The sequence below is a fragment of the Rhinolophus ferrumequinum genome, assembly GCF_004115265.2.
Source record: "Rhinolophus ferrumequinum isolate MPI-CBG mRhiFer1 chromosome 15 unlocalized genomic scaffold, mRhiFer1_v1.p scaffold_54_arrow_ctg1_1, whole genome shotgun sequence".
NCBI classification, from domain to species: Eukaryota; Metazoa; Chordata; class Mammalia; order Chiroptera; family Rhinolophidae; genus Rhinolophus; species Rhinolophus ferrumequinum.
The window spans coordinates 14,882,596-14,902,797 of NW_022680357.1; the positions used below are offsets into that span (position 1 = coordinate 14,882,596).

At 46.8% G+C, this 20,202-nt stretch overlaps 1 long non-coding RNA gene across 1 annotated transcript in view; it reads right to left on the minus strand.

Annotated features, from left to right (window-relative positions):
- The window catches only part of LOC117019500 (uncharacterized), a 250,821-nt gene extending 231,517 nt beyond the window's left edge, over nt 1-19,304 (minus strand). The window contains exons 1-2 of the long non-coding RNA XR_004422501.1: nt 19,175-19,304; nt 17,693-17,697 (exon numbers count right to left, since the gene is read on the minus strand). This is a non-coding gene — a long non-coding RNA (uncharacterized LOC117019500). The remainder of the gene's footprint in view (nt 1-17,692; nt 17,698-19,174) is intronic.
- Between the last annotated feature and the right edge of the window lie 898 nt (nt 19,305-20,202).

Genomic DNA, 20,202 nt, shown 5'->3' on the forward strand with positions numbered 1-20,202 from the left:
TGTAAACACTGTGCAACTGGAGCGACAGTTTAAATCCTGGATTTGTCTCTATGTACGTAACTATGGGCAAATCCGACCGCCTCACTGGGGCTGTTCCCTCATCAATGAAGTGGGAACGAGAAGAACAATAGCGATTCCACACAGGTGCTTGAGAACCGAAAGAGTTCGTGTACCTGAAGGATTTAGGACAGTGCCTGGCGAGTAGTAAACCCTCAGTAAAAGGAGGTGGTGGCTGGTGCCATTATTTCTGTCATTTCTCCCAATTCTTTCCCTCTTTGTTTAAGCTGCCCAGAGTAGGTTGCTTCTGCTGGAAGCTAAAACACCCCCCTGGTACCCTGTTTCCCCGAAAACAAGACCTAGCCGAACCATCAGCTCTAATGAACCTTTTGGAGTAAAAATTAACGTAAGACCTGGTCTTATTTTACTATAATATAAAACCGGGTCTTATATTAATTTTTGCTCCAAAAGATGCATTAGAGCTGATGGTCTGGCTAGATCTTATTTTCGGGGAAACATGGTACTCCTGCCTTTTTCCTTTGACCAGAGGAAGTGTGTTTGGCTCAGCAGAAATAAGATTCCTGGGGGAGGTGGCTTTCTTCAGACACAGGAGGGTCGCACAGAATGTAAAAAGGAGCAACTGAGAGGTGAGGAGGGAGACGCAGACAGGCTGTGGCTCCCGCAAGGAGAGGAGAGAGCCTCTCTGCGCCCTCTCCATCCTTTCCTGGACCAGGAGGCACACGGGCCGTCATGTTCCTGGACTCCCAGGAAATGCTGAGTCCACGGCCATGCTTCCAGTGCAATCAGCTGGGCAGGTGTAAAGCATCTGGTGCCCGCGTCCAGCCCAACACCTTGACCTCATGGGTTTGGGAGCATGTCCAGGGCAGAGGGGTTTTTCAAAGCTCCCCAGGTGATTCAAAGGAGCTGCCAAGGTAGAGAACCGCCATCTAGGAGGAGAAGCCTACGGGGCACCCTCGGGTATGCACTTCATCCTGAGAGCAGGACTCTTGAACTTCAGTGTGAATTTGAATCGTCGTGTCAAAATGCAGACCCTGATTCAGTAGGTCCTGGGTGGGGCTGAGACTCTGCATTTCCCACAAGGCCTTGCTGACACGCTCGCCCAAGGACCACGCTCTGCACAGCAGGATCTAAGTGAAGGCTGTGGGCGCCCCAGGGCTCCCCCGCACAAACACCTCACACGGAGGGCAGGCGCCTCACCCATCACCCGCACAGGGGCTGGGCGCAAATGCAGGACGCCTACTGCTTGGGTTAGCCTGTTCAGAGCATCTGAGGCCTAGCACTCTGCCCACATGGAGGGCGATGGTATTCCCAGGGGCACAGAAGAAAAACAGACTGTGGCTGAGGGCCACCCCGTGGTGCTCCCCCAGCCCCAGACTGGGTCAGTCTGACACCCCCTAGCTCATCCTCTTCCGCCCAAAGCCCAACCCTGTGCAGGGAGCATCCTCCCAAAATAAACTCGGTGAGCCTTCCCCCGCCCCTTCCTTTGCACCTGAGGCAATTATTACTTGTCATAAACAAGAACTGCCAGCTGTGAGTAGCATTCAGTTCCCTGCTCTTAAAATGCCTTATAATCGTTTTTCTCAGACAAGAATTCTCCAGCCCCAGGATGGTCCTGCCCAGCCAATCGCAGTGTGGGCCAGGGCCCATGTTTTGATAAGATAATCTGTCACTGTCAGTCAGAGATGCGGGCTGTTGCTGCAGGAAAAGAGAGAAAGAGAGAGAGAGAGAGAGATAAGAAGACTCGCCCGGTCTCAAAGTGCAGCTGACAGCGGATCTCCCAGGAGCCTGGCCCTGGAGAGCCTTGGCAAATGTCAACAGACAGACTGAAACCCTCGGCCTCGCAATACCTGTAGGCCCTACCCCGCCCAGCTTCACTCACACCCAGCTCCTGTGTGTTTGTCTCTCAAGCTCCATTCAGAGAGAATGAGATGTGTTCTTGGACCGAATTAAAGTTGAAGCTGAGAGGACAAGTTGGAGGGCATTTGGAGGAACAATGAGGCCTTCTCGGACACCAACCCAGAAGCTGGCCCCGCTGGCCCGTGCCCCCCTCCTGGCACAGGCAGACCTGGGAGATACTGCCTGTTCCATTCAGGACCACTGCAATAAAACAAGTATCTAGTGTTAAAGATACTTGCTTTGAAACTAGTCATCTCTCGCTCATGGAGGGTCTTGCCTCCGATTTGTAACAGATGCAACATCTGTGGAGTGTAATAAGCAATGCTCATTAAAGCCGGGTACACCTGTACTCACACCCCCATGTCACGTCCACCCCTCCCCACGGCACCCGCATTGGTCTGTGGAATCAACAGACGGGTGCTCGCTCACCCTCTTTTGAATCACTCACGCTGGGGACGTCAGCTGTTGTGAGGACATTCAGGCCACATGGAGAGGAAGTGCGGCCTCCCGCAGCCATGCGACTGATGAGCCTGGATGCAGACTGCCCCTCGGGGGGCCTTCACAGGGCTGTAGCCCCAGCCAACGGCTTCACGGAAACCTCACGAGAGACCGAGCCAGAGGCACCCAGCTAAGTTGCTCCTGGATTCCCGACCTACAAAAGCTGTGTGATAAACAATGCCTTGAGCTGCTAGATTTGGGATGATTTGTTACACAGCAATACATAACTAATACACATCCATCCCAAACCAAACCATAAAGACAGTATGGCGAGATACAGTGCCAGTCACTACAGGAGTCACGATAGAATAATAGTAATAATAATAATAATAATAATAATAGGGATGACTGGTTGGTTCAGTGGTTAGAGCACAGTGGTCATAACACCAAGTTTGCTGGTTCAATTCCCACATGGGCCAGTGAGCTGCACCCTCCACAACTAGATTGAAAACAACAACTTGTCTCAAAGCTGATGGGTCCTGGAAAAACACATTGTTCCCCAATATTCCCCAATAAAGTTTAAAGAAAATAATAATACTAATAATAATAGAGCTGACCCTTGAACAACACAGGTGTGAACCGTACAGGTCCACTTGTATGTGGAAATAAGTAGTTAAAATGTCAAGGCTGCAAGGACCGTTAGAGCAGAGCTTCTCAAATTCTCCGTGCGGAAGTGCCTGTTTTGCTTCATTTTCCTTTGTTTTCTAATCCACTGTAAGCCAACCCTTTCGTAACACACAATATACATGAATCACCAGAATAACAATCATGCACTTGGGTGTTGCATCAATTGTCAAATTGCTGTGAACGTTTCTCAACGTGTCCTGTCACTTTCCATGCTATCTGGTCACAGACAGGTAGCAAACAGTTCTCAGACCAGTACAACCCATGGACCATACATTGCGCGGCTTTCGAGTTTGCCTGATTGAGTTTTCCAAACTTCATGCACTGGTGCACCTTCACTTTTGCCAGGTTGGTGTCGCACCTCTGCTGTTACTTATTTACTGTTTCTTTTAAATACCCTCATCCTGCACCACCTCACACTTCAGAGCGGCCACTATCAAAAGAGCAGAGAAGAGCAAGTGTTGGTGAGGCTGCAGAGAAAGTGGACAGGGATGCAAAATGGTGCTGCCACTATGGAAAACAGAATGGGAAATTACAAATAGAGCTACCATGTGACCCAGTGATCCTCCTTCTGGGTATACACCCAAAAGAATACGAAGCAGGATCGCTAACTGGAATTACAGAGTTATGAGACACACCACTGAACCTCGTGATTTCACGCGATAGTGAAGAAGCACAGATTGCTATGACATCGATTGGGTAGGTTGTTTTGTTTTGTTTTTAATATTTTGATAACCCTATTTTAGTATAACTGGGTTCCTTTGTAATTCTGTGCGCTTTACTTTCTGTGTTGATTTTCTGCATTGTTATGAGAAGGAGTCCATAGACTTCACCGGATGCCAAAGGTGTCCTTGGCACCAAGTCACAAAAAAACGGTTAGGACCCCCTGTTGGGTGGGCTCGGTTTCCCCAGTGTAGCTCACAACTGACTGGGTCTAAAGTGAAACAGACCAAAGAAACACAAGCCCATTTTTGCCATCCCAGAGAACAGTGAATTCACAAATGAACAGCTGTGGTAGGCAGAAAAATGGCCCTGTGAGGATATCCATGTTCTAATTCCTGGACCCTGCAAACGTCAGCTCTGTGGCCAAGGGGGATTCAAGTGACAAATGGACCTTGCTAGTCAGCGGACCCGAAAATACGGAGATTATTCTGGATTATCCGGTAGACCCAACATAACCACAAGGGTCGGTCAGTATGGAACAGGGAAGAAGAAGAGAGTCTGGGAGAGATTTGAAGATGCCATATTGTTGGCTCTGAAAATGGCAGCAGCGGCCACAAGCTGAGGAATGCAGGGGTCTCTGGAACTTGGAAGAGGCAGTTTTCTCCCCTAGAGGCTCCAGGAAGACTGCCAACACTGTGACGTCAGCCAAGTGAGACCCATTTTGGACTTCTGATCTGCAGAGCTGTGAGATAATAAATGTGTATTGTTCGAAGCTGTGACGTTTGTGACAATTTGTTACAGCGGCAACAGGAAATGAATACACTATTCCAGAGGGTTTTATGAGGATTAATAAATGAGTCAACCTACATAAAGCCCTTAAAACAGAGCCTCGGACATCATCGGTGCTATATATTACTAGTGTTATAGAAATCGCAAAGAAAAATTAGAGAAATCAACCACTACTTCCAAAACAAACCAGATCCATTCTAGTCAAAGCCCTGCTCTGCTCTCAATTCATGGGTTCAGGCATTAATTACACAGTAGCTAACATCCCATGAAACGAGAGATACCCAGACACCAAGTGCCTCCTGATTGGCAAACACATGGCCACCTGTGAAGGAGTCTTTCAAGAAAAAAAAAAAATCGGACGGAACCCTGATGAAACTCACAGATCCAACTCTCAATGTACTGGAGACATAGAAAGTAGAGGAACACATCAAATGACACCACAGAGGTGTAAAATCTGCAAGGTGGACACTGGAGGAGTCTCTCCAGCAAGGCTTCTCAAACGTTAATGTGCACACAAAACGCCTGGGGGTCTTGTTAAAATGCAGAGTCCAGCCCAGCAGGCCCAGGCGGGGCCTGGGGGTCTGCCTTTCTAATGAGCTCCCAGGTGATACTTTAGGCTCCCAACCCCTGGACCACATTTTGAGGCTCTACAAGATAAATAACCCGTTTTTTCCAGGAATAAAAGAACTGAAGGGAAAACTTACAGGTTAAAGGCCACATCAACCATTAATTATATAGTTTCACATTTGGACAAATGGTTGGGGGGACAGAGTCCTCAGAGACAGGAAATGCAGCAGAGGAGCGAGGGTGGTGGAAATTAATTATTTTAGTTTTGAACAGGATGCATTGAAAATGTCTGTGGCGGGGCCGGCCCAGTGGCTCAGGTGGTTGGAGATCCACGCTGAAGGCTGCTGGTTCGATTCCCACATGGGCCAGTGGGCTCTCAACCACAAGGTTGCCAGTTCAACTCCTCGACTCCCGCAAGGGATGGTGGGCTCTGCCCCCTGCAACTAAGATTGAACACGGCACCTTGAGCTGAGCTGCCGCTGAGCTCCCGGATGGCTCAGTTGGTTGGAGCACGTCCTCTCAACCACAAGGTTGCCGGTTCAACTCCCTCAAGGGATGGTGGGCTGCGCCCCCTGCAACTAACAACGGCAACTGGACCTGGAGTTGAGCTGCGCCCTCCACAACTAAGACTGAAAGGACAACAACTTGACTTGGAAAAAGTCCTGGAAGTACACAGTGTTCCCCAATAAAGTCCTGTTCCCCTTCCCCAATAAAATCTTTAAAAGAAAAAAAGAAAATGTCTGTGGCATGGGGGGAAAACACAAAATTCTAGAGCTTCCTAAAGCGTCCTTCATTTGAAAAAATGAAATCTAATTTATGACTCTGTACTCTTTGTAAGTTAGGGATCATTTTGCCATGGTGTATTTCCATTAAATGTGATCTGCCTTTTAAAAAAAAGAGAGAGAGAGAGAGAGAGAGAGAGAGAATTTGTAACCAACAAATTACAATGTGTGGGATTTTAGTTGGATTCTGATTCAAAGAAACTACAAAACATTAACCAGACATTAGGAAATCTGAAGAGTGACTGGATATTTGACGTGCTAAGGAATTACTGTTCGTGTGCTAGGTATGCGGACAGTTACATTTTTAAGATGCTACCTTTTGGAGAGGCATATTGTAATACGTGCACGTGATATTTTAGTGGCTGGAATTGGCTGCAAAATAACGTGTGTGGGGGAAGAGGTGGGGTTATCAGTGAAACAAGACAGGCCATGAGTTGATCATTGTTGAAGCTGGATGAGGGGTACCTGGGGAGTTATTACACTATTCTCTCTACTGCCATACACGTTTGCAATGTCCTCTAATAAAATTACTTTAAGGTATGCATATTTTAAATCTTCTCTGTCAGCTCACCTATCTCTTGGACCATCCTCTTCAAATGCTCTAAAAAAGACTGCCAGGGAAGGCTGTCTTCCAACTTATACGTTATACAGAGCTGACCACTTTTAAGTGCTCACAGACTTGAAATTTCATGGTTTTCTTCATGCTTGCATTCTCTGCTCCATTTTTGCAAGTCTCAGCAAAATATACATGTGAAACCACCTAATTATCCCTTTACTTAAGGCAATGCACGTAGCTCCGGGCCCAGCCTCTGTCCGTTACTGAAATGTTCCCTCCACCTGAAACGCTCTTCTGTGGAACCTACCCAGAATTCTCTGAGGAGCTTCAGCTCACCACCCAGTACCAGCAGACATCCCAGGCTGTCTCCATCTTGCTTCTCTGTCGCTGTCCTCATGGCACTCTGACTATCTGAGATTATCTTGTTCCTCTAACCATTTGCTTCATTTTGTCTTTCTTCATGCACCACCTCACCTGTCTTCCCCTCTGGAATGTATTCTCCACAACAGGAACCTTGTCTGCCTGTCCATTACCAGGCAGGGTGCACAATGAATGGATGAATGGATGGATGGATGGATGGATGGATGGATGAATGGATGAATGGATGGATGGATGGATGAATGGATGCTATAAGTACACTGTATGCATAGCTCTGTAGAGCCTGTAATTTAGCAGACCAACTGCATGCTTGCTAAGAGGCTTATACAAGGTCTGACAATTAAGTTCGTGACTTGTTGCAATGATGTTGCTAATATTTTTTGATATCAGAGGGATTATTCATTATGAATTTGTACCAACTGGACAAACAGTGAACCAAGTTTACTATTTGGAGGTGCTGAAAAGGCTGTGTGAAAAAGTTAGATGAAAACGACCCAAAGTTTTTGCCAACAATTCATGGCTCTTGCATCACGACAATGCACCAACTCACAGGGCACTGTCTGCGAGGGAGTTTTTAGCCAGTAAACAAGTAACTGGATTAGAACACCCTCCCTACTCACCTGATCTGGCCCCCAATGACTTCTTTCTTTACCCGAAGATAAAGGAAATATTGAAAGGGAGACATTTTGATGACATTCAGGACATCAAGGGTTATACGATAACAGCTCTGATGGCCATTCCAGAAAAAGAGTTCCAAAATTGCTTTGAATGGTGGACTAGGCACTGGCGTCGGTGCATAGCTTCCCAGGGGGAGTCCTTCGAAGGTGACCATAGTGATATTCAGCAATGATGTACGTAGCACTTTTTCTAGGAGGAGTTCACGAACTTAACTGTCAGACCTTGTGTGCATTCATATAACTGTATCACGTTTGTGGTCTTTCTCACCAAATCAGGGGGTTGGCTGTGACGTGGTGGCTAAATGTATTTTTTTAAGCCAATGGAGCTACAGAGCCCCTTCCTTTCAAAGAGAAGTTTACGTCCCTGTCAACTTTCGTTGGACACCCACGCGCTTGGCTCACAATGCTTGGCCACAGAGAGGTCTCTGTGAAAATCAGAGATGACGAGACTTGTGAAGCCTGTGGTCACAAACCCTGTCATCACCTAGGAAACCTTCAACACCCACCTAACTGGCCCCATTCAGGAGGTACTCAAAGGACCAAGCTCTCCACTGCAAGTCGAGAGTAGCACTGGCTTACTGGCAAAGAGGAGACTCCACTCCAAATCCCCGCTTCATCAGCTACGTCCTGGAGACTGGAGAACCTGGGTTTGAATCCCCCTTATTCGCGGTGTGACCTTGGCTGTGCGACCTAGCTCCTCTGATCCTCAGTACCATCTACAGACTTGGAATAATAATAATACTGGTATCTACTGCAGGTACGTTGGGAGGACTAAATGAGGTGATATAAATAAACTGTTTAACCCGGGGCCTGGCACAGAGCAATCACTTAATAGATTACATCTATTACTGCTACTGCTATTGCTGCCTCTACCTGAGCTGGGGAGAGACCCTCGGGGGCCTCTTACCTACAAAGGAATAACAAGGTCCTAGGTCCACAGGAAGGTTGGTGCCCCCACCCTTATTTCCCTCAGTTTGCTGCTCAAATACCCCTTTTAAGAAACCTTCCCTGACCGGCTTCGCTTCCCGCATTGAATGTCCCACACTCTCTCCATCCCGTCACTCAGCTTTACTTCTCATCCTAGGACCCACTCACCCAATTTACATGGATTTGTTTGACATCTGTCGTCCTTTCCAGAAGGTCAACTCCAAGGCAGTTAGGGACTGGGTCCCTGTGTTCACTGCCTACCCCAGAGCCCAGGACAGTCTGGCATATAAATGCACTCAATGAAAATTCCTTGAAAAACGAATGAATGAATGGAATTCAGTAATTCCTGACAATAACTAGCCAGTCGAGTTGCTGCTCACTAGATATTAGTTTCCTTCCTTCCTTCCAAGGCCAGAAAAATAAATGGTTCTAGGTGTCCACTTGGGGTGGGAGTGGGGAGGAAGTGAGAGAGGGACACCCCTAGACCTGCCTCCTCCCCCTTTCTCCTCCGTCATTCAAACAATCCAAACGAGAACCCGGGCAGGTGCCAAGACGTCTGGTGCATCCCTCAGCCCCAGTAAGTTCTCCCTCGTTCTGAAATGTGAGCAGAAGCAAGGAGTCCCTGGGGCATGCTGCTCGTAGAAAAGAATCCGGGCAGCTTTGGACAGCCGCTCCATTGCCTGTAACCCCAACAAACGGTGTCTGGCCGGCCTACTGTGGGGATGCTCGGGGGAGGGTCGTGCTGCTGTTGGGGTCTCAGACATAGAGAGTCAGTGGGTTAGACGTACGGCCCCATGTACGCACCTGAGACAAAATGTCCATTACCAGGCTGGCAGTGTCAAACCCGCCTTCACACAACAACACAAGTGGTCTCTGGATGCTGAAAACCACTGTGCAAAGCCAATGGCCAAACAGCAGAACCGCCTTTTCCCACAGCAGCCAGCTACGACGATCACGGCTCTCGTCTACTGCAAACCCTCCACTGGCTTCCCATCATACAAGGAATTAAGTCCCAGCTCCTCCCCCAGGGCCACGCCTGGTCCAGCTTGGACTTCGTCCATCCCAGCCACAATCGTCTTCCGTGTCCCTACAGCAGGGCCACAGCACTTGCTGCCTCTCCTCCTGCACTGGCTCCTTCTCCTCACCCAGAGCTTAGTCCCTAGGTGCCCGTCTCAAGGAGCCCCAGCACCCAGCCACCGTCCGTCACGTCAGCCTGTTTCAACATCCTCGTAGCACCTGGGACCTGGGCAACTGCAGTCATTTTGTTAGCTTCTTTCTGTGCTTATTTCCTACCCTCCTCATCTTCCCTGACTGTCTGTCTCACAGCTCTAGGCCCCTAAAGGAGTTCACTGACACATAGTAGATGCTCAAAAGATATTTGTGAAAGGAATGAAAGTGTTGGGAGTGGCATTCCAGGCCAGAAGTGGGCAAGCTTCTTGCAAACTCCCAGACAGTCAACATTTGAGGCTTTGCAGATCCTGCGGTCTCAGTCACAATACTCAGTTTCCCCCTTTACAACGGCAACCAGTGACAGTATGTAAATAAGTGGGCGTGACATTATTCCAATAAAACTTCATTTACAAAGCCAGACCCGGGGGGTCCTAGTTTGCGAACTCCTCCTCCAGACCCAGACTCTGAATTCCAGCACACTGTCCACACAGTGACCTGACGTGAGTCTGCCCATGTGGTCTCTCAACTGTGCGCTGTACAGATACGGAATCAGCCAGTCTGCACCGCAGCCAGTACTCTGCCTACAAACAGGCTTCACTCAGTGGGCAAATCGTAAGTGCCCACAGTATGCCCGACACCGAGCTTGGTGCCGAGAGTAAAACACGGCACAAAACAGAGCCAGTCCTGCTTAAAGTGAAACGCTGTACACGCCATCCCCAGAACTCAGCCATCTTCTAATTGGAATTTTGAACCCTTCGACCACCTTCACCTGTTTGCCCCACTGCCCAGCACCTGGCAACCACCATTCTACCCTCTGCTTCCAAGAGTTCAGCTTTTTCAGATTGCACACATAAGTGATCGCGTGTGGTATTTGTCTCTCTATTTCACGTAGTGTGATGCCCTCAGGTTTCTCCAAGTTGTGGCCATTGGCAGGATTTCCTCCTTTTTATGGCTGAATAGTACTTCACTGCATATATGTACCACTTCTTTGTTATCCATTCATCCGTAAGTGGACACTTAGGTTGTTTCCATATCTTGACCACTGTAAATGCTGCAATAAACGTGGGAGTGTGGACATCTCTCCAAGATCTTGAAGTTCCATGAGGTTGCAGACAGTTAATATTTGAGGCTTTCTGGGCTACTTGCTCTCTGCTGTAATACTGAGCTCTGCCACCGTTGCACAGAAGCAGCCACAGCAAGTATGTAAATGAATCTCTGTGGCTGTGCTCCAATGAAACTTAATTTACAAAACCAGGTGGCGGGTTTGGCAGTTGCTTAAAAAGTTACACGGAGAATTACCACATGACCCAGCAACCCCACCCCTGGGTAGGCCCCCAAAATAAAAACTTACACACGAACATTGACAGCAGCCCTCTTCACAATGGTCAAGAGGTCGATCAACCCAAATGTCAGCCACCTGAAGACGGGATAAACCAAATGAGGTCTGCCCATGCAACAGGGATGGTATTCAGCCATGAAAAGGAATGGAATATTGATTCGTGCTCCGATGAGGATGGACCTCGAAAACATGATGCTCCATGAAAGAAGTGACCAAAAGTCACACATTGTACGATTGCACTTGTATGAAATGTCCAGGACAGGCAAATCCAGAGAGACAGAAAGTAGGATGGTGGCCGACAGGGGCTGAAGAGAAGGAAATGGGGAGTGACTGCTTAACCATTATGAGGTTTCATTTTGGGCGGATGAAAATGCTTTGGAACTGGATAGAGGCGATGCGTTCACAACACTGCGAATGGACTAGATGCCACGAATCGTACACTTTCAAATGGTTCACTTTATGTTATGTGACTTTTCCCTCAGTTCAAAAAAGTTATAAAATAAATAAATAAAAAGCCATAGTTTGCCAACCCTTGTTCTGAGTTAATAAGGCAAAAAGGGGAGGAACCAAAGCACGTGTATGTAGAACCATATGCAGACCCCTCAAAGTCGTGGGGGAGGCAGCCAGTGTGCAGTCTTGCACTTCCCTAAAATTAACCTCAGGCACCACCCCTGACCTGTGAAGGCAGGAAAGCATTGAGGAAGATTTGGTGCCTAAATCAAGTCCTGAGTTAGGGAGGAAAGGGTGTTTTGTTCACAGCACACGCTAAGCCCGGAAGGGAATTGGCTTAGTTTCTCCAAAGACGTCCAGTGTGATTGCACCAAGGAGGGAGAGGCAGTGTGGACGGATAAGGCTGGACAGCGAAATGAGAGTCACTAAGAGTCACGTCAGGCATGATAAGAAAGCTACACTTGATCCTGATGGTGGTGGGAAGCCTCTCAAGGGTTTTCAGCAAAGATGTTGGAAAACCAGGTTTGTCTTTTTTGAAATGCCACTCTCAGTGCTTCCAGAGGATGGACTGGGACAGAGAGATACTAGATGTCAGGACAAGCTATGTAAACAACATGAATGGTTTACAGCACAAACAGAGCTTCAAGACCAGGTCTCGCAGAAAAGAAAAGTCAGCCAGTTGGAGGTTTCCCACATCTGACAGGCTCCTCTTTCCAACAGGTACAAGGAACATTTTTATTTTTCCAAAAATCCAATAAGGACCATCGTCAGGGTCCAGCTGCCAGGCTGAGATGGGGCCGAGCGAGGCAAAAACGATTATGGAAATAAAACAAAAAAAATGAGAATCTCCTTTCCACTTTTAACCAGAAGACGGAAGGGAGCTTGCAGTTTGCCGTGGATAACAACTGAAGCCGGAAACCTGTGTCATTACCATTATTAATATCGTTATATTACCATTATTAATTACAGTCAATCGGACTGCTTAAATAAAGGATACCTTGGGGCAAAGCCAGTCTTGGGAATTCCATTATCGAAATTGTACGTGCACTTCACACTCTTGTTAGCATCACTAGTTAATATCCTCTCCGTAAACAGTAAGGATTGAGCAGATTTGAGAACGATGGAAATACCCAGGAAACGAAGGAGAATAAACGGAATGAAAGGACTGGCTCACGCTTGTGACAACTGTCTTAACAAAATACTTCTGAGGACCCACTGGGCGCACTGCGCCTGCGCCATAATGCCTGGCCGATCGACGGCTTCAGGACAATTACAAAAATACGATAAGGCTCACTCACCCAACTGAAATGCTGAGAAAATGGTTGCTTTGCTCCAACCACCATTTCAGGGCAGGTTTGGGCTTCTGTTTTGTTAAATGCCAGCAGTTGATTCGAGAATGGGTTTCCTCACAATCTATTTCAAATACATACCCAAGGGCACTGCATTCCTGGTGCTAAGGAGACAGGAGTTCACAGGAACACAGATCCTTGGAGTGTGAGGGACCCGGGTTCGAGTCCTGATTCTGCCATGAGCTACACGTGGTCAGAAGCAAGTTACTTAATCCCTCTGTGCCTCAGTTTCCTTATCTGTAAAATGGGGCGATGGTACTATGTAATCTTATAGAACCTTGAGGGGAATGCGTTCTAGGGCAATGCCCAGCGCATGGCACACGTTTCAGTGAGTGGCAGCTGATGTGGAATGATTACCACGCTGCATCCATTCTGCTGCCCGCAGGAGCGAGAGGAAACAACCCACCGTGTGGCAGGTCCTGCACCGAGCCTCCTGGCTTTCAGTGAGTATGTGTCGTTTGAATGTGAATGAATACATGACCCTGGTCAACATCTGGTCACTCCAAATTCTCACCCAGTTTATAAAACCATCTTACTTTCACTTGTTTAAGTGACAAGTGGATCTTCTTGTGTGTCCATTATCACAAGCCCTGTTTGACAGATGGAGACGAAGTCCCTGACAGGGAACCGAGATGGCCCAGTGCCCCAGGCCATCAACCTAAAGAGCAGGGGTCAGAGAGAGGGGAAGTGTCAACCACTGGCTAAGTGGTCCAAGGAGACGTTTTAAAACTCCAGGTAGCAGAGGTCTCTCTCTTGGACTCAGGAAACGTTGCCAACAACCATCATGACCACCACCACTCGAGTGTGTGCTATGTGCCAGATATCTGGCTTAGCGTTTTAAATATATTACCACATTTAATCCTCATGACAGTTCTATCAGGGGTAAATCTCTATTACTCCTCATTTTATTTCCAGGAAACTGGAAGCCTCGAGATGATACATAATTTTCCCAGATTACCCAACTGGGAATTCAAACTCAAGGTGTCTAGATCTAAAAACCCAAGTACTTACCTACTATGCTATATCACCTCCCAAGCAAATACAGACCCTGAGACAAACGTCATAAGCCTGTATCGCCTGTGATAGCTCCCTGTCACAAAGCACCACCGGTCCGGTGGCGGAAACAACAGAACCTTGTTTGTCTCCCAGCTCTGGGGGCTGGAAGTCTGAGGTCAAGGTGTCGGCAGGATTGGTACCTTCTGAGTGAGGACTGTGAGGGAGAGTGTCCCAGGCCTCTGTCCTATCTCCTCACGGGTGGATGGCAATCCTTGGCGTTCCTTGATGTGCAGATCTCTGCCTCCATCTTCACATGGTGCCATCCCCATGTGCACGTCTAGCACCAAATGTCCCCCTTTTTAGAAAGACACCCGCCATATTGGATTAGGAACTCACTCTACTGATCTCATCTTCACTAATTCCATCTGCAATGCCCTATCTCCAGCTAAAGTCCCATTCGGAAGTACTGGGGGTGAGGACCCCAACATAGGCTGGGTACGATCCAACCCATAACATCACCCACACCCATTTGTCTTAACTGGTTATTCACCCATCTTCTGACTCGGGGGGGGGGGTGTGTGGGGGGGGAAGCAGGGCTTCCTCACACTCACGAACGTAGTGCAAGATGTAACTCTTCCTTCCAAACCCCCCAGAGCCATTTATCCTAGGTTAGAAAGGAGAACTGAAAAGGGAGACAGTGCAACAGACGTCAAACCAAAGATAGATGTTTACTCAGGGGTGACGAGTTTCCGGGACTTGAGTGGGACGACTTTGAAAAACGCACAGCGGAGGAACGAAGGATGAGCTTCGTGAAATCACTGGTTACCCCCCAGACAACACCCAGCTTTCCCTCAAGATCCTAAATGGGGGGTGGGGGCTGAAACAGGACTTTTACTGTGGCCGGCAAAGCCCTCCGTGGCCCAGGGGTAGTGAATCATTCCTGAGGTAAAGCGTTTCCTTCAAACCCGGGGGAAAGAAACAAGTAGGCAAATAAAAAACGATAGCATGGGAAACAGATTGATGAACAACTTGAAATCTCAACATTGTTTTTTCTTTGTTTTCCTTGAGATGGACCGGTCCTATGGCCCATGTGAGAATAACAGCCTAAGACTGAACCAAAAATAAAATCTCTCAGCATCTCCCAAACTGTCACAGGAAATCTCACACAAGCCCCTCCCCAATTATTAATAAATATGATACAAAAGGTAGAGTCCTTTGTCCAGCCATGGACGTAAGTAGATGAAAAGTTGTTTATTCTTTCAGTCGTTACTTCCTGAGAGACTGCCGTACGCTGGGTTTTTTATTGCCTTCAGTTCAAAACCAAAGTCCTTAAAACGGACTTTGAGGCTCCACACGACCTTGCCACCATTACCTTTCTGATCTCTTCCCTTACCCCTGTCCCCAGCCCCTGCTCACTCTCCTCCAGCCACACTGGCCTCCTTGTTCCTCAAACAAGGCAGGTGCCCCAGGGCCTTTGCACTTACTGTTCTCTCCCCACCGTGACACTCTTCCCCCAGGTATCCACTTGACCCCCCACCCCACCCGTCGTGACCGTCCTACTTAAAATTATAACCCACACTGCCCAGCTACACTCCAGGTCCCTTACCCTGCTTTACCTTCTACGTTTTTCCTAGAAAAGATCACCCTCTACACTGCACAGATTTCTCATGTGCCTGCTTCGTTGTCTGCCTCCCCCCGCTAGAACCTAACAGCCAGTTTTTGTTCGCTGGTGTATCCAGAGTGGAAAAGAGGCCTGGAAACGCGAGTGGAAAATGGTGCCGCCCTGTGTCAACACTTCGGCAGCGTCTCAACAAGCTAAACATAGAATTAGTCTACGACTTAGCAATTCCACCCCCAAAAATGGAAAACACACTCAAACAAAAGGCGCACGGATGTTCATCGCAGCATTAGTTACAACAGCCCAAAAGATGGCCCCAAATCAGACGCCCACCAATGGGTGAGCAGATACATAAATTACGGTATGTACATAAAATGGAGTATGGTTGAGCCACAAAAAGAATGAGTGTTGACACCTGTTACAATGTGGATGAACCTCGAAAGCGTGTAGCCGAGGAGCCAGACACAAAAGGTCTCATATTGGATGATTCCGTTTATATGAAATGTCCAGAACAAGCAAATGCATAGACGCAGAAAGCAGACTGGTGGTTGCCAGGGGCTGGGGGAAGGAGGGATATAGGGAAGTAACTGCTTATGGGTGTGGGCTTTTATTTTGGGGTGATACAATGTTTGGAAATAAAGGTGGTGGCTGCACGACAGTGAATGAACGAAATACCATTGACTTGTTCACTTTAAAATGATTCATTTTGTGTTCACTGAGTTCAACCACCCCTAAAAAGTGCACCACAAAACATAGGCCCTCAATAAATACTTGTTGAATGAATGAATGAACAACAAACGAATGAACGTGTAGGACCCTAAAAACAGCTCACCCTAGAAGGTCCTCTATGAAAAGCAGTTTTGGAAAATCGGTGGCCGTTCCCAACCACACTTAAATCACCCTGTTTGGGGGGGTGGGCCCTGAACCCGACACTGGCCTGGGGGGTCTGTGACCATTCTTGGTAGGCTCCGCTGCATTTTATTACTCTGCCCATAGAGGAAAGGAGACAAAGCCTGGGGTCCTATCAGAGGGGAAAAACAAAAACAAAGAACCTTCCTGTCTTGGAATTTTCAGAACCCACTACATATCTTCCCACATAGCAAGAGACATTTCTGACGGCCAGGAGGGAATAAAGCCGGTGGGAGTTAGTCCCATCTGCCTGTAGAGGCAGAAGCATCTGTCTAAATACTTCTTCATCAAAAAGCCTTGTGGCCGGGGGCTTTTCCTGGCTGTCACTGGGACCTCCGCCTTAGAAACACATTAGAGAGCTTTACCGGGGCGTGGAGAGCGGGCGGCAGGGAGGAGACAGGCTGCCAGAATGAAACGAAGTTAAAAATAAAGCTTCCCTTATTAAATTCATAATTATTGTGAAGCTGTGAAATCTTATTTTAAACCTCCGGCTCCTTTCTTTTGTCCGGGCTACAGGCTGCCTCCTTCCGAATCCCTATTTTGCTTTATGGACGATTTCTTTTTAGCATTCTGGGCATTTAACCTTGAAAAATAGTGTTGTTTTGCTGCTGTATTTTCTGATTGTTAGTCTCCAGGCATCTCCGTGGCATCTTTATAAATCTGCGGGAGCTGGTAAATATTTCTTGCCGACCAGCAGCTGAAATCTGAAAATACCAGCTCACTTTTTAGCTGTCAGGCAATTAATGTAATTCAAAAGAAATGAAAGGTATGGGCAACTGGGACTGCTTTTAATAACAGGAGGGTTCCTGGCTCGGGTTTAGAAAGGCAGGAGAGAAGAATCAATAAATGGCAAACAGAAAGGGTGGAAGAGGGCACGGAGTTCTCCAGAAACATTTTGTCAGCATCCTGGCAACACCGCTAATCTGTGCCAAGAGAAGCTGATAAATGTAGCCACGGATGCTCCACTCAGACATGGCCCAGACCAGGCTATCCACGATGCTGGAAGGTGCCTCGGTGTGACACGGGCAAGATGCCCACCTGGGCAGCTGAATGAGGAGACAGCGCCCCCTGTGGGCGGATGCAGCCTGACACGTGGGCGGGGCACACAGCTTGATGGGGGTGACTGGGTTTCAGCCCTCTTCCTCCAGACGCATCCCTGTGGCCTTTGCGCAGTGCACCACCTGTCCCGCTGTATGCAGCAGCCCTTCCCAGATCACCCTGCACTTCCCCGTGCTGCATAGTATTGTTTTCCTGTTCTTCCCTGCTAAGTCAAGAGTCAACTTTGTTAGCGTTGGACCCAGACGTAAGGGACGTGGAACTGGCTATAAAACCGAATATGAAGAGGTAAGACCACGAAGAGGTGAGGGGAGCGCCCTCGTGTGGTGATACTGTTGTGTTTCTCAACCAGCTGGAGAAGGAATAGACCAGTTCTCAAAGAGAGGCATTTTCCAATCCAGAGGAGGCTAATTCCGTCAAGGTCTGGCACCTTTCCTACACGTCTGACATGGCAGGTGGTCACGGCTGCCCGGCGGTGGCCGGGGCGCCCATCACAGGCCGCCTTCCCTGAGTAGCGAGAACACTGTCATCAGAGGCTGCGCGACGACACGGCCACCCTACGTCCCCCGCGTGGTGCATCAGGGAAGCTCCGAGGGCACAATGAGGACAAGAGTCAACCGACCTCCCAAGAAAAGGCAAGCTTCCAAAACCCAGTCCACTGAGATAAGGATAAAATCGTCGGACGTATTTGTAGTATCTAGACCAGCAAACATGTAGGCAACAAAACAGTGTGTTCACCGTCTTTTTAAAAGTCAAATACCTAGGAATAAATCTAGAAAAAGAGGTAAGACGGGTACAGGAGAAACTCTTAAAACGTCGTTGATAAAAATTTTAAAACACCTAATGAGTGGAGGCATAAGTCAGGGTTATGGACTGACAGGCTCCATCCACGCTGTGGTGCCGTCAGCTCTCTGCAGCCTCATCTACAGGTATAACCAACTCCGGTTGCGTTCCCAGGTGGTGTTTTTATGGAAGTTTTTATTCCACAATGGTGTTTTTATTTCACAATGTATACGTAAATGCAAAGGGTGAAGACCAGCCAAGTCCATCTTAAAGAAAAACACCAAAGGAGAAGGGGATATATATATATATATATATATATATATATATATATATATATATATATATATATATACACACACACACCAGGCGTTAAGACTTATTATAATGACAGAAGTGAAGCAAGTCCTCAAGTCCTGTAGGTGCAAAAACAGACAGACAAATGGAAGAGAACTGAGCCCAGAAACAGACCCAAGTATCTATAAACACTTGATCGAGGATAAAACGGCAGGACCGTGAAGAAAGAAGTCTTTTCAATAAATGGTGCTGGGTCAACTGGATATCCACACGGGAAATAAATAAAACTTGACCCCTGCCTCAAACCACACATAAAAATAAAATTCCAAACGGTTTGTAGAGCTGACGATAAAAAGTAAAATCACAAGCTTTTAGACGATAGCACAGGAGTGTATCTTCACTATTTTCAGGTAGGAAAAAGTTTCTTGGACAGACCATGGAAAGCCCTAACCATAAGGAAAAAGATGGATGAATTGGACTCCACTAAAATGGAGAATGTCTGTACATAAAAGCACACCACGGAGAGCGCGAAAGGACAAGTCTCATGGTGGGAGAAGATGGTTGCAACACATCTAACCGAAAAAGGACTCATATCCAGAGTATAAAAGAGTTTCTAAAAATCAATGCCAAAAATAATAATAATAGTAACCCTGTAGCAGCAGACCTTACAGATATTACAGGTTTGGTTCCAGACCAGTGCAATAAAGTATCACAGTAAAGTGAGTCTCAAGAACTTTTTGGTTTCCCAGTGCATATAAAAATTATATTTACACTGTACTGTAGTTTATTAAGTGTGCAATTCCATTATGTCTAAAAAAAAAAAACCTGTACATACCTTAATTTAAAAATGCTTTTTAACCATCGTCTGAGCCTTCAGTGAGTCGTAATCTTTTTGCTGGTGGAGGGTCTTGCCTTGATGTTCATGAAAATGCAGTCTCTGCGAAGCACGCCAGAGTGAGGTAATCCTGTAGAAAAATGGATGAAAGACTTCAACAGGCACTTTACCAAAAACGCAAAACAAAACAAAACCTAAATGGCTAATAGACAGATGAAAAGATGTTCAACATCTTTAGTCATTAGGTAAATAAATGCAAAATAAAATCATTATGAGATACCACTACATACCCACTAGAGTGGCTAAAATTAAAAAGACTAACTATATTAAGTGGTGTTGATAATGTACGACCAGAACTCCCACAATGCAAGTGGGAGTTTAAATTCATATAAGAACTTAAGAAAATTGTGTAACAGAATCTACTAAATTTGAACATATGCTTATTCTATGACCCAGAAGTTTTACTCCTAAGTAGTACATACCCAATAGAACATATGAACCAAAAATCAAGTACAAAAATGTTCATAGCAACAGTTTTTAATGTCAAAACTGGAACTGACCACAAATGTCCAACAACAAAATAAGTATCATATGATGGAATACTATACAGCAATGAATATTAACTAACTATAGTTACATTTGGTTGCATGAATGAACCTCACATTGTCTGATTCCATTTATATTTTTTTAAGTGTCAAAAACTAATCTATGGTGTTAGAACACAGCTTATAAATTACTTTTGGAGAGAAGGAGACACAATGGTGTTTTGGGGGTGCTGCTTACTCAAGTATATTCACATTGTGATAATATGTTAAGCCATATACTTACAACTTGTGCACTTTAAATATATTTCACTTAAGTGTTGCAAAAACATTTTTAAAAACCCATTTCAGAGACCTTATCTGCAAAGCCCGCCCGGATAGATTCAATTACTCCCTCCCCTGTACCTCGGACTCATTTCAGTTGTTACACTCTCACAGTCTAGTACAATTTGCTTTCTTCCATGCTTGTGTCCCTATCACACTATA